Here is a 15,524-nt window from a genome sequence, read left to right as displayed (position 1 = left end):
TAGAGCCCAACCCAAATCTCGTGCACATAAGTACTCTCCATATAATTCTATACAGTATAGATGTTACGCCTCTGTCGCCAATTACAATACGGTAAACAAGACGAAAGGATTTAACATGAAAGGATTTCTACAGATTATAAATTAAAAATATTGAATGCGACATGAACATTACATAATGCACGAGTGTTTGGTATGTGGAAGTAGGGGAGCCAAGAGAACTTACGCCAATTAGTGGTGTTTCGGAGAAGGAAACGCGTAGGCGACACCGCGGCGACCACGAGGGAGTGGAGATTTGTGGAGATGGTACCACTCAATAATAATGGCAATATGAACTGATGCACTTTGAATGGCTCCGAGGATTGCAGGGGACAGAGTATCTCATGTGTGAAGTTTCTCATGAGAATTTGTAAGGTGATGGTAGATGAAGCTCAGTGTTGGCCAAAAACAGCAACAACAACTGTCAAGGAAAAAGCAATGAAAATATCTTCCACAGTGAAAATATCTTCACGAGATAAAAGAATTGGAAAAAGCAGTAATGCAACTCAAAGGGCCAGGTTCAATGCACAGCAGAACTGGAGGTGAAAAGAAAGCAACTCATATATTTGGAAAAACCAGTGAACTTCAAATCAATGGTTGAAACTTTCAAACTTGATCAAATGGTTCAGGTTAAAAGTGTTGACAATTGTTGATGTATAGGAAGTGTTGGAGAGGTAAATCCCCTCTGCGGACAGAGGCGATCCCACTAGCCCAAAATGGGTCTAGCAACAATCAATTAACGCTACCATGCAAGTTCCTAGCTGCAAACTGAAAGTGGATTATGAGAACCAACCTGGAGTCCAACGCTAGTGTTGTAGAAGAGTTGATACTCCCGTTCCCTTGCTCCGGCAGGTCACGATCCTCACGATCTCCGTGAATGGATACCTGCACATGCAAAGAACGAAGCGAATACAGGCATAAAATCCACTAAATACAACTATATATCAGTCAGAAAGGATATAGATCAAATATTATCATAGCGAACAATAAGATCAGAACCATAATGATAGTCGTTCATTAATGAATAATCAACAGAGAAAGATACAACCAAAGTTCTGACGTTGAATCTCTCCTCTGGCTGGGCGAGTAGCTATATATGTCTTGCAATAGACCTTTCTCTCTCAGACTTTCGGCAGCATAACCTCCCTATGCTCCAAGACTCTTACTATCACTCAAGACAAGCATTATCACTACTACTCAAAAACTAGCTTGTCAAATGCATGAGGACAAACTTTTATAGATGGAGAAGGGGAAGAAAATACAATGAATCAAGACACCCGTTATGGATTGGAATTATCTCCAAAAAGCCGTTGTGGATAGATGTAAGGGATAGATGATGACTCTTGACATCTAGAAGATGAGCTTTATCCTCAAAAGACTTCATGACTTGAAGGGAAAAAACATCTGGGCGCGTGTTTGTTAAAAATCTTTTCCAAACTTGGTTGGCGCGGGTGTTACTCTAAGACAGAGCGCCAATGGTCGCACCTTCTTTTGAGGATCTCATTCATTGGCGCGGGTAGTACATTGTGGACCTGCACTAATGGAAAAAGGGCACTTTTCAGGGATATTTTGCAAGAGGTGTCTTCAGGGCACATGAATTCCATACTTAGGGGAACATAATGCAAGTGTTTTCAAGTTATGTCACTGCTCACAGGTCCCGGAATGAGTCCTCCAAAGTACGGGAAAGGGGTAACAGGGACGGTGACCAATGGTGACAAATTACTGTGTAACAAGAAGGCCTATCGGCCTAAATATCTACGTGGCCATATGACAATCCCGCTGGCCTATAATACATCAAATGGTTAAAAACTATACGTTGTTTGATATAACAACAAATTTTAATATACACCATTTTCAGTGTAGGGTTATAACAAAGGGATACAAAGTCCGTGGACCCCCAATGTTATTATAAACCAAATGTGTTTCCATTGTTGCAAATAGGTCTTCATAGATAGCTTTTGGAGAAAGATTTGTGATTGTATTATTTTGATGTGCCAAGAACTTTTTGAGAGAGCTCAATTTTTTAGCCCACATATTTTTATAAACAGAGTGTTTTTTGGAGCTTGTTTTTGTAACAATCAAAGGAGGGTTTTGGTCGTAATTGGAGGGTATTTTCTCTGCAGCAGCTCATTTTTAGTAGGCTTTGAGAGGAATTTTGGTGATGTAATAAAGAATTGGAGTCTTTGCATCATATTGTCTGTATTTTCTTGTTGTCTAGATATTTTATATTTCGTTTTTAAATTGCAATTTCTTTTAAAGTCTTCATGCTTTATTTCATTATTATGATTGTTTAAGTTTTGCCCTTCATGCTTGAATATTTTTACAAGATAATTCCCTTTAAAATATCTTGAATCAAGTCCAAATCAAGTGGTGTCAAAGCATGTTTGACGATGTTTTATGAGTGTGCATCATAACCAAGAGAAAAATCAAACAAGGTGAAGGAATACTTATTGAAAGAAATCTAGAAACTGGATAGAGAAGCTTTCCTTAAAGGAGAATGTCATCACACGAGGGAGAGAAAAATATTTTTGGTTCCAAGAAAGAGTTTCGTGAAGCTTTCATGGCGATGAAGGCCATTGTTGACAAAGTGTATCGGGAATGGAAGAAGTTTGGAAAAGGAAGCTTGTTAAAGAAAGTCAAAGATAAGGGCTCTGAAAAATATCCTCATTCTTCTCACTCTCCTCTTCATTCTCTGGGTGGTTTTGAGAAACAAAGTCAAAGTGTTGGATTGAGGCTGTCAACCAAGATGGGTTATGAGGGAAAGGACCTTCGAATTCGTGGCCAAGGTATAATTGAACATTTAAAGGTGGAAGGAAGACTTCATTCTTCTGGATTTGGGTATGGTGAAGGGGAATGCTCCAAGGAAATGGAAGCAAGAAATTCTCCAAAGGAAGAACCATTACAAGAACAAATTATTAGAAGTGAAGGCACACCACCTTTTGGCAAAGGTAAAGCATGCAAGATGTCCAAGAAAAGAATGAAGATAGATTCTACTCGGTGTGTGTCCATCAAAGACATCTATTGAAGGTACAATCAAGATTATTATTGCAAAGCTCTTTTTTATTATAGGAAGATTGGCAATATAAATTTTTGGTATAAGAAACCATGCACAATTTGTGGGTCGAATGACCATAGTGTTGTCAAGTGTTGGAAGAGGCTATCTTTATATAGGAAAGTTATGTTGACCAGAAAGGGGACACGACATGAAGATCCATTTCCACAGTGGAAGAAAGAGAAAGGCAAGAAAGCTTGGATGTTGAAAGGCCTTTGCACTTATTGCAACAATGGTGCACATTAGGAAGTTAAATGTTGGAAACTCCATCCCGAAAGAGGACTAGAATATTGAATTTGATTCCTCATCGGTAAACATAGGGTCGTTGAAGAAGCTCATGTATGTGAGAGAAACCTCTTTTCTCTTGTCTGTAAATGTGGAAAAAGAAGGTGATCTCAAGCATAGAAATGAAGTAATTGCATGCAATTCTAACTATAATATGTTTCAGGAAACATTGACACTGCAACATGGGGATTTGTTGTGGGAACCTGTCAAGAGGATTAAAAATGTTGTAGTTCATTTTCATTAACATTCTTGTACTTTTTATCATTGCTAATGTGTTGTACATGGGTAGTAACTAGAGTAATAAATGCAAAAGGATGTGGGAAAGTGTGAATCACTAACAATATGGTTTCATTTGTCATAATTAGTGTATAACATTGTGTGATGAGCACAAAACACTAGATAAGTGAAGAGGAAGATCCCACACTTAGTTTCTTGTTAAGAACCTTTTGGAGGTCTATAAGCCTCTCAGTGGGGAGGATTGATACGAGAGGATCCTAAAATGACTAAAATTCAAAGTATCCAAAAATTTGATGGAAATAGCATCATATAAAAGAGCTTGATGAGATGATTCCAACACAATTTGAATCACGTCAATCGGACTTCGTATGAGAATGTTATCATGGCTTGAAGTTTAGTGACAACAACAAAAAGTCAAAGACAAAGTCAAAGTCAAGGATGATGTGGCACGTATAGAGTTGACAAATGGCACATCTTGAAGCTGACACATGGTAATATACCAAGCTAACATGTGACTCAGCACAAATGAAAAAACAAGTGAACTAATTAGGGCACGACACATGGACCAAATAAAATGGCACCATGTAGCACCAAAAAAAGAGGGGCTACGTAAGTGGGTTGAAGAGCAATTTCAAAGTGTAATTAGAATTGAACATGCAAACTCTAGTTCACAAGGAGGGTGCTCCACCAATCAACCATAACCCGACAATTTAATTTGAATGGTATCGGGGTATACTCATAATTTGAACCACGGTGCATTCACATATGGCTACGACATCACAATATATGACAGGTTTGTTATTATTTATGGTTTGTTCAAACCATAAAGTTTTTAAAACATGTATACCACATAGTACATGGTATGGTGGGCTGATGATTATGTCATATTCGACGGGTACGTTATGAGGTTATAACACTATGTTTTAAAAGGTTATATAATGTGTGGTGCATGTTATATGGGTGGTTTCAATAAGTTATAACTATTATATAACGGGCAACATAATAATATGATATGGAATTGTTCGAGGATTGGTTACGAACAAGATACATGTTATAATGCTTTATAAAGATATGTTATATATGGTTAATACAACGCATACGGGTAATTGGACCATAATGTTAAGACTTCGTCAATGAATCGATAGTGCCAATGAACGCCTTTGATACGCTGGGATACGATGGACCATGGTATATGTATATAGTTCAATTGTTCGAGGAGTATAGTTGTAATAAATATGCCTATTTTAATGTATTGTTATAACAATTTTTCATAACGTTCAGTAAAATTATATTTATTAATGTGGTTGATAGAGGTTGATAGAAGTATATTAATTATATTTACAACTATATTCGTAAAAGTGGTTGATATACGCTGATAGATTTATATCAACCAAATTAATAATTATTAGGTGTATAGTGTAAATATGGCTATTAAAAACTAAATATTTGTAATTGTTAATAAAAATATAAAGAATAATATGATTATATATTAAAAGTATATTGTATATTAACATAATAATTTTTTTTGTATAATGTTATATTAATAGTTATATTTCAAACCATAACATAATTAACATAATATTCTAAACCAATGGATTAATAAACCCAAGGAATTTGTATGATAAACCCAATGTATTATAAACCCAAAAGATTTAAATTAGAGCCTAGAATTACTATTATAAATCTTGTGAATAATATTATTCCCTAGGAAGATGAACCATTTTGAATAATTTTATACACTAGTGTTGTGGCCACCAACAACCCCCCTCCTTATTTAGTATTAGCAATAAGACTATGTAAGTGGGGACCCTTAGTCAAAAAATTCAAAAAATCAACTCATATATGTTACTCCTTAAGAAACATCGCATCGCGCAAAGAATGATAGGGTATTTTCTTATGAGTCAAAATGGTAAAATGCGAGATCACGATGCGAACTCCATCGCATCGCATGCATTAAGAAAAGCTCACGTTAGAAAACCTTAAGAAAACACCGATATGTGAAAACGCCGATATGCGATATCGCATATCGCATCTCGCAAAATTGCATGAAAGACACATAACGATTTAATGATTAAGCGATCTGCGATCTTGCGATACTGCGATCCGCGATCTTGCGATAGCGCGATCAAGCAACCTTGCGATAGCACAGCACGGCGAAATTGTGGTAATGTGATACAGCGATATGCAATACTGCGATGCAGACTGCAGAAACATTCCATCGCAGATTTTCCTGGCTCAATATTCAAGAAAAAGTTTTCTGGTTACGCGTTTTAATGATGATTAATGTATTATATGCCATTTGTTAATAAAATATGGTTTTGTGTTGTTCGAAGAGCCAGTTCATGTCAGGTGCCGTGTTTTTGCATATCCATAGCATTTAAAACTTTCCTGTCGTTATTTATTATCATTACTCTCCTCACCTGTGAACTGCAGGAACGAAAAACAAAAGTTACACAAAGCAATGTGCAGGAAGCTATGAGGAAAAAGGGTAAAACTCCAATGTTCAAAGGCAAAGAAAAGACACTCTCATAAAAAGATACCGCATGCAATAGAGCTACAAATTCACATAATGCTATTGAGCCATCCATTACAAATCTTTCATATACATCCATGGTTAAATGAGCACTGAAGGATGCTGATATCAACAGGCAGTTTAATGATCAGGGTCAAGAGCTCACAAGGACATTATTTTTACAAATTTTGAAGGTTTATACCCGATAAAGATGAAGAGGCGCAAAAGGAAAAAATGCATCAGAGAAGCCCAGATTAAAGAACGGAGGCAGTTTCCTATGCGCATCGCTGAGAAAATTGTTCGAGAAGGAAAGCCCTCTAACGGCTCAATCACTTGTAAGCCCGATAAGTGCAAGGAAGCAATGGCAAAAAAAAAAGGAAATAGAAAGCTAAAGAAAAGGCAGAAGCAATCCAAAGGGTTAATCAAGTGAACTGAGATTATTACTGTGCATACGCAGTAAATCCACATAGTCAAAGGATGATTCTCGAGTATATCATCGACTTTGCTGAGAAGGTGGTGCCAGCGCTTACCAATTCTGTTCTCTTAGCTCAACCAAAAGTGGAAGACAATCATCCGACTCTACCCAAGCAAATACTGAATGCTTGCAACATTAAGGAGCAAATCCAGAAATAGTTAGATATTAGATTTAATTTTTAGTAATAGTTTTGCTTTATTTTTGCTTAGAAAAAGGGCAGTCATTTAAATCGTATCCTGAATCTATGTAATTAAGTTATTTAGTTAGTAGTATTTAAACCCTTCTCATGCATTTAGAGAAGGGTCTAGAAATTTATCAAAAACTTGTCCTCAGAACATGCACTTTTGCACCCTCAGAGGAGGTTTTGGTGAATGAATGGATCAAGATTTGTTGATGTTTGCATTTGATGTCTGCTACTGATGTTGCACTTCTATAATCTTAGTGGATGTTAGAGCAAGGAGAGATAAATCATTGTCGCTTGAAGCTTATGAGTAGGACTAGTCATAAATGGTACTTTTATCTCTTGACCATTTCTGCTTATATGTTAAAGTGATATACAATTTTTAGTTGTTTATGTATTATTGCATGAATGCCTGAGTTATCATTTGGCACTTTTGTACGGTGATAGCTATTTATTTATGCTTAATGCATGAATAGCTCATTATGCGATATGTTTTTCACAATTGTTTCGTCTAACTTTTTATGTGAAGTGGTTCATCATTATTAATTTCCTTTCATATAATAGCTGAATGATCTTTATTACCAGTTGTTATTTGAAATATTTTTAGATCGCATAGTAGAAGAATTACATCCCGAGTTAGTATAGACTTAGATGTTGCTACTTATTAGATTACAATAGCATAGCATTATATTAAAAATTAGAATTAGAATATCTTAAATTAGGAACTGTTAGACCAAGAACATCAAATTCTACACACACACACACTCATAGATTGGGTAACTGGGCCCATATCCCCAGTCGGACCTGCTATACCAAACGGATAAGGAGCTGCCAACCAAGGTCTAGACCGGGCGGGTATCCCCCTTGTTGTAGACCCGATTTTCAGGGCTTCAACATATTTGGCGCTAGAAGGAGGGCCTGAAATATGAATGGCAAGTAAATCTAAACCTAATTACCATTCTGAGAGTAAATCACCCTCACCATCTCCCCCAACTTCTCCATTACACTTAAATCCAGAGTTAGAAGTCGCTCGAGTATTAACCACTGATACAAACCCTGACATTTCAGAATAATCTACGGTTGAACTTCCTGAAGTCAAATCCCTGATTCACAAACTTCAGCGATTTTCCATTTCTCCTCAAAGGTCTGATAAATCTCAAGGTAGCATGACTTCGCAATATAACCCTACTCATCCCCTGACCAGGCTAAAGAGTGAAAAGTTTGGCATTTAGCCAATCGAATTACCTCTTCCCACCAGGAAAAGAGCAAGGAAATCACCTAAAGAGTCAGACAGTGAGACTCTTTCGTCAACATCATCCATCTCAACTTCTTCACCGCGAAGTCAACCATCCACTCCGCCACTTCAGATCTTCGTCCATCCTTCCATGGGAACCCCCACAACTCTTCCTCAGTCATCTACAATCGTAGTATCCTCATCTTTCCAGCCACAGGGATCATCTTCTACACTTTCCACTGTTAGTAGCACAACAATGGCCTAGTCTCCATGGAATAACCCTGGGGCAGTCTTAATGCCTGCACACCTGAGTCAAATACCGGCCCATCCTGAGAAATGGCTGCCTAAATTTAATCCCGAGGCAGGCATGCTAGCAGAGGAGCACATAAACAACTTTATGCTATCCATTAATCTCAATGGGGTTACTAATGAAGATGCTTTTGTTCGACTCTTTCCTTATACTCTGCAAGGAACAACCGGGTCATGGTATTTTTCATTACCCTCCGGATCTATCACTAGTTGGGATATCTTCCAGGAGCAATTCCTGACCAAGTTTGGTGATGACAGGTCTACGGCAACGTTAATCAACGACCTATCCAACCTTAGGGCCGAATCTAGAGAGCCTATCAAAGATTTCAATTTACGTTTCAACAAAATTCTAAACAAAATTCCTACTGCTTCCCAGCCCAGCGAAGAAGTATGATGTGAATGGTATATCACCGCTCTACCATCAAACATAGCAATCTTCATGGACAGGGCTAATAAAACAACCTTAGTCGATAACATGAAAGAAGCAATAGTAGTAGAGAAACGAATAATAGCCCTGGAAACGAAATCTGCGATAGAAGAACGTAAATCCAAGAAAGTCACATTCAAGGAAGACTCCAAGAAGAAATAAGCAAAAGATCCATTTGATTTGGAAGGATTGCAGAAAGTTCTAAAGACCATGTCCAATGAAATGGTCGACATCAAAAGGCAAGTAGCAGAAACTTCTTCAAAAAAGCCCTACAGAGCTTTTAAAAGAGGCCCTTCAACAGATTTAAAGCCACCCAATGCTATTTCAAATGTTGAATCCAAAGAAGAGGATGAGGAAATTGCCACTGAAGGGAAAAATTGATGAAGAAGAGGTTGTGGAATTACAAGGAATGTGGGATTTCATCCTCCCGCAAGAAGAAGATCAAGAAGTATTCCCAGTTAGCACACGAAGCAAAAATCAGCTTGATCCTCCCCAAACTATCCCTAAGCCAAAGAGCGCAAGCTCTGCAATAAAGGATAAAGTTGCAACAAAGAAAACGACATCAAAAGCGACTCAAACCAGCCCAATCCAAATAGATGAATCAACTCCATCTAAAACACTGATCGTGTCGGATTAAATGGCTCATTACAATATTATAGAAGATATGAAAAAGACTAGGGCCAACATCACCTTTTACGAATTGAGCAAGTTAAAGCATTAACACAAGATAATGATGAAAGAATTACATGCCGTGCCAGTTGCACCTTTGCCTGCCACTACACTTTCTCAAGCTTCTCATAACATGGGAAGACCTCCAACTAACGCGATTAATAAGATTGATCCAAATGACATCGCTCTAATTGGAGGAAGATCGAGATCTCATACTCCCCCGTTTCTCCTTACTTATGAAATTTTCAATAAAAATGTGCACAATTGTTTGGTAGATTCTGGTGCTTCATCCAATATTTTACCAAAGTCCATATGTGCCAAGTTAAACATTGAGCCGCAAAAATCCATTGTGCGCATAGTTCAGCTAGATCGATCTCAAGTTGAAGTGATTGGTGAACCAAATCAAGTAACCACAAGGCCGTCATACAACCCGAAGGTATGTCAAGTTATTTCCATTCTAGTTGCTGATATTCCATAATTCTATGGCTTAATTCTTAGCAGGGATTGGTCAGAAAAACTTCATGGATACTTCACAACTGACTTGTCGCACATGTGGCTGCCCTACAACGGTAAACCAAATCAAATAAAAGTTGAATGAGAACTACACCCGAAATACATAGTAGTGGAGCTAGAGGGGGAAAATGAACCAGTAGTGTATAACAGCAGCATTATTGGCAATTACGCGGTAGATTCTTTCCTCAGCAATTTCAATGCTCATGCGTAACCCTATTTAGAACACTGTGTTTTGTCCCAAGTTGAAAGTTTTCTCGAACTGATAGTTCGAAATGTATCAATTTTTTAGATAAACCTATAACTAAATATTTGTTTTGGAAATTATTTTTTGATGGTTCTAGATCTAATGAAGGAGCAGGAGCAGGATGCGTTCTGATTATTCCAGAAGGAGATAAAATCATGCTCACATGCAGACTCGAATTTGATTGCACCAAAAATACAGCAGAATATGAGGCTTTGGTCCAAGGGTTGTACAAAGCGATCGAGTTAGACGTCAAGTATCTTCAAGTTTTCGGAGACTCTGAGATTGTTGTTAAATAGGTACGTAACACTATACATTGCTTATAGGTCATTTAAAAGATAATCAATCCTTAGTTCAAGATCTGACTGAGCATTTCATAGCATTTAATATCTCTTCAATTCCTAGACTCCAAGATGCAAGTGCAGACCTTTTGGCTAACGTAGCTTCTAAGCTTATTCCTTCAGAAGATTTTAGTCCAGATAGATTCTCAATAGAATTAATCTTTAGACCATCCATTCCCGATAACATCACAAATTGGAGAGTATTCAATGAAGATCCTGATATTGTAAATTTCCTCACATCTGAAGGATCCCACTCCAATCAAATAATTGACGAAGACCAACATGATCGACAATTACAACAAGATAGCAGTAACAATGCTATACCTAAGTCGGTAGTCAAGTTAGAAGACTTGCACGATTTGAAGGATCGGTTTAAAAGGTCTACCAATTCAAAACTCCAAAGTTCAACCTTAAACTACGAATTAGTAAACCTAGGAACCGATGCTAAACCACAAAACATTAATCTAGGTCTCGGCCTAGCCCCTGAAGAAAAACTAGCATATATTCGTCTTTTGAGACAATATAAAAATGTTTTTGCCTAGAATTATGATGAACTGAAAACATACGACACTTCCATCATCCAACATACTATTCCCATGATCGATAATGAAAAACCTGTCCAACAAAAGCTGAGAAAGATCCATCCCAATTAGAAAATAAGATAAAAATTTAGCTTAACAAGTTATTGAAAGAAAGAATAATCTTTCCCGTCAGACATTCCAAATGGGTCTCCAATATGGTACCTGTTAGAAGGAAAAACAAGTATATTAAGATCTGCATTGACTTTCGAAACCTTAACAAGGCCTGCCAAAAGGATAATTTTCCTCTACCACCTATGGAACAGATATTGCAGGCAGTGGCGGGCTTAGAATTAATGTCTTTCTTGAATGGATTTTTAGGATACAATCAAGTGTTGGTACATCCTTATGATCAATTGAAAACCACATTCAGAACTAAATGGGGCACTATGCGTATCGAAAGATGCCATTTGGTTTGATTAATGCTGGTGCCACATTTCAAGAGCCATGGACATCGCATTCAAAGGTTTACTGAATAAATCTGTAGTAATTTATTTGGATGATATAACAGTGTATTCAAAGAAACGAAGCGACCATCTTAAAGACTTGAAACAAATATTCCAATGGTGTTTAAGGTATGGAATTTCACTTAACCCAAAGAAATATTTTTTCGCACTAAGTGAAGGGAAACTTCTAGGATTCATAGTGTCAAAATCCGGTATTCACATCGATTCCGACAGAATCAAAGAGAATTTTGAAATATCCTTACCTCATAACAAAAAAAACATGCAATCTTTCCTTGGTTAGATCAACTTTGTAAAGAGATTCGTTCCAGATTTTTCATGAATCGTGTCTCCTTTGCAAACCATGATTAAAAAGAATTCAAATTTTAAATGGGGCCAAGATGAACATGAAGCATTCAACCTAATCAAACAAGCTATTATTAATGCTCCATCGTTAGCAACTCCGAATTTTTCAGAACCTTTTATTTTATACACATTTGCCTCAGATAGGTCATATGCTGTGATACTCACTCAAGAAAATCAAGAAAAAGTGGAAGCCCCAATTGCCTTTTTCAGCTCAAATTTACAGGGTGCTGAATTAAATTATTCACATGTGGAGAAACAAGATTATGCTGTTTTCAAAGCGGTCAAATACTTCAAACCTTTCTTACTCAAAACCCATACTAAAATTATAGTACCATTTCCAGCGGTAAGGAACCTTCTAGTACAGAAGGATGTGGGTGAGAAAAGATCCAATTGGGTTACTGCCTTACAGGAATATGACATTGAGATTAAACCAGCAAACATTGTGAGAGGTCAAGGCTTCTGCAAAATGCTGGCTGGAGCATCGCAAATTTCTGAAATTCCATCTGCAGAGGTACAAATATGCGAGGTAAGCCTAAACGATGCAAAGTCATTATACACTGATATCATTTATTATCTTAAGAACAAGTATGCTCCTTCACACCTCGATCATACTAAGAAAAGATCTCTAAGGTTGAAGGCCAAACAATAGCAGCTCACAAATGATATTCTTTTTAGAATAAATTATGATTCTCTTCTTCTTAGGTGTCTTGAGAAATATGAAGCTGAAAAAGTTTTGCTGGAACTCCACGATGGGCCAGCAGGCGGACACTATGCTGGAGATGCTACTACACATAAAATCTTGCGCGCAGGATATTACTCGCCCACGTTATTTAAAGACTCGCATAGTTACGTGAGGAAATGTCAAGTCTACCAAACTATTGCTGGAAGAAAAAAGAAGCCATCCTTGCCACTACAACCAGTTAACATTGACCAACTTTCCAGTCAATGGGGATTGGACATAATAGGTGAGATCCTTCCTAACTCTTCTAAGCAGCATAGATACATCCTCACAGCAACGGATTATTTTACTAAGTGGGTAGAAGCAGTTCCACTCAAGACGACTAATGCTGAAAATATCATTGAGTTCATAGATCAATTTATAATCAGCAGGTTTGGATTACCTTCCGCTATAATGTTTGATAATGCATCATACTTTCCTGGAAATGCAATGACTGAATTTGCACTTAAAAGAGGATTCAAACTTAAATATTCGGCCAATGATTATCCACAAGGAAATGGGTTAGCTGAGTCCAAAAATGAAAACCTAATCAGGATTATCAAAAGAACAGTTGACCAAAATCATAAAAATTGGCATAAGGCTTTGATATATGCTTTATGGGCAGACCGAATAACGCAGAAAGCTTCTATCAGCACTTCTCCCTTTAATTTAGTTTATGGGAAAGAAGTGGTTCTTTCGACTCATTTATCAATTCCCTCTTTGTCTTTCAATACATTGATGAAGTACCCACTTCCTCCTTATAGCTAAGACAAATGGAAATAATCAAATTAGAAGAACAACGAGAACATGATAAGAAAACACATGCTCATCATAAAGCACTAGTAAAATCCTCTTTTGATTCAAACATAATGACTAGAAAAGATTTTCAGATGGGAGACTTAGTTTTAAAGTGGGACAAGGCTCATGAAGAGAAAGGAAAACATACAAAATTTCAAAGAATGTGGCTTGGTCCTTTTCAAATTGTATAAGTCATAGGTCCATCAACGTTTGTGTTACAGGATTTCGCAGGTAAGAGAGACTCTTTGCCTGTTAACGGACAAATTCTCAAGAAATATTTTCCATAGAAGATTATTCTTCTATTTTTTGTAGAATAGTTGTTTTCCTTTTTCATAATAAAACCAGTTGTGAGTGGTTACATTAGGCATTTACGAAAAAGTCACCAATTCTCTTTCAGATTTTGAACTTTTCGCTTGTATAAATAGCAAATCTTTTGGAAAACTAATCTTTATTATTGACAGATACAGTTAAAGACTCTAGCCCAGATATGATACTAGTTTCAACTTCAAAAAGTTTGATGAAAACAACCTTTAGTGAAGAAATTGTTTTATCTCAGTACAATGAAAGGTATCAATAACAAAATAAAGATTCTCTATAGAACAGTTGTTTCCAAAAACTCTATTATTGTCGTCTAGAGCTATCTTAAGGAAACAATGACTTCCTCCCTGCTAAGGAAAATCACAACTTTTAGAGTAACAACCCAAGCATACACTTTATCTTGAAGAATAAGAGGTCTCATCACGAGCCAGCTTATCATAATCATAGATATTATAACTTGCTGACTTTGCCAATACTGTACACCATAATAGGGCAATGACTCAAGATTGTTGCAATCAAAAGACAAGGGGTCTAATCACGAGCCAGCTTGTTCAGCAAAGTTATAAATCAAGTGAATGACTCTGTCATAATTTGGCTACCAAAACAAGACATTGTTCTTTAAGAGTAAAAAAGAAAATCAAAGCAATAAGTGTGGATATGGATTTTTCTTTGAAAGTTGTAGGCTGCCTTAAGTAGGATACAAGATCATTGCTAGGTAACAGGTATCCTTGTTTAGGCTATAAACGCCTGCTGGTAGCAGAGGCTCTACCTACGACAAATGAGCATATTTAAAACTGGTTTACAGAGAAGACTTTGTTTTATATTTACAAGGACTAGCCTGAGGAAGCAAATAATCAAAGTGGAAAATAGTTCAAATAGAATATCATTGACAGGTTAGAGCATAATGGACTTTATCTTTCCATAATAAAGTTTAATTTTCTGAAAAAATTTATGTTTTGGAAGTTTAGAAAATTCAATAGTATAACAAAGATAACTAGTTCTTCCAAGTGAATCGCCAATTGTTGTGGCCACCAACAACCCCCCTCCTTATTTAGTATTAGCAATAAGACTATGTAAGTGGGGACCCTTAGTCAAAAAATTCAAAAAATCAACTCATAAATGTTACTCCTTAAGAAACATCGCATCACGCAAAGAATGATAGGGTATTTTCTTATGAGTCAAAATGGTAAAATGCGAGATCGCGATGCGAACTGCATCGCATCGCATGCATTAAGAAAAGCTTGCGTTATAAAACCTTAGGAAAACATCGATATGAGAAAACGTCGATATGTGATATCGCATATCGCATCTCGCAAAATTGCATGAATGACACATAATGATTTAATGATTAAGCGATATGCAATCTTGCGATACTGCGATCTGCGATCTTGTAATAACGTGATCAAGCAACCTTGCGATAGCACAGCACGACGAAATTGCAGTAATGCGAGACAGCGATATGCGATACTACGATGCAGATTGCAGAAACATTCCATCGCAGATTTTCCTGGCTCAATATTCAAGAAAAAGTTTTTTGGTTACGCGCTTTAATGATGATTAATGTATTATATGCCAGTTGTTAATAAAATATGGTTTTGTTTTCTTCGAAGAGCCAGTTCACATCAGGTGGCGGGTTTTTGCATATCCATAGCATTTAAAACTTTCCTATCGTTATTTATTATGATTACTCTCCTCACCTGTGAATTGCAGGAACGAAAAACAAAAGTTACACAAAGCAATGTGCAGGAAGCTATGAGGAAAAAGGGTAAAACTCAAATGTTCAAAGGCAGA

The sequence above is a fragment of the Pinus tabuliformis genome, chromosome 7, assembly GCF_031772625.1.
Source record: "Pinus tabuliformis cultivar Carrire ecotype Pingquan chromosome 7, CPIR1, whole genome shotgun sequence".
Lineage (NCBI taxonomy): Eukaryota > Viridiplantae > Streptophyta > Pinopsida > Pinales > Pinaceae > Pinus > Pinus tabuliformis.
The sequence above is the reverse complement of the archived record's forward strand: the minus strand, read 5'-3'. Positions refer to the sequence as shown.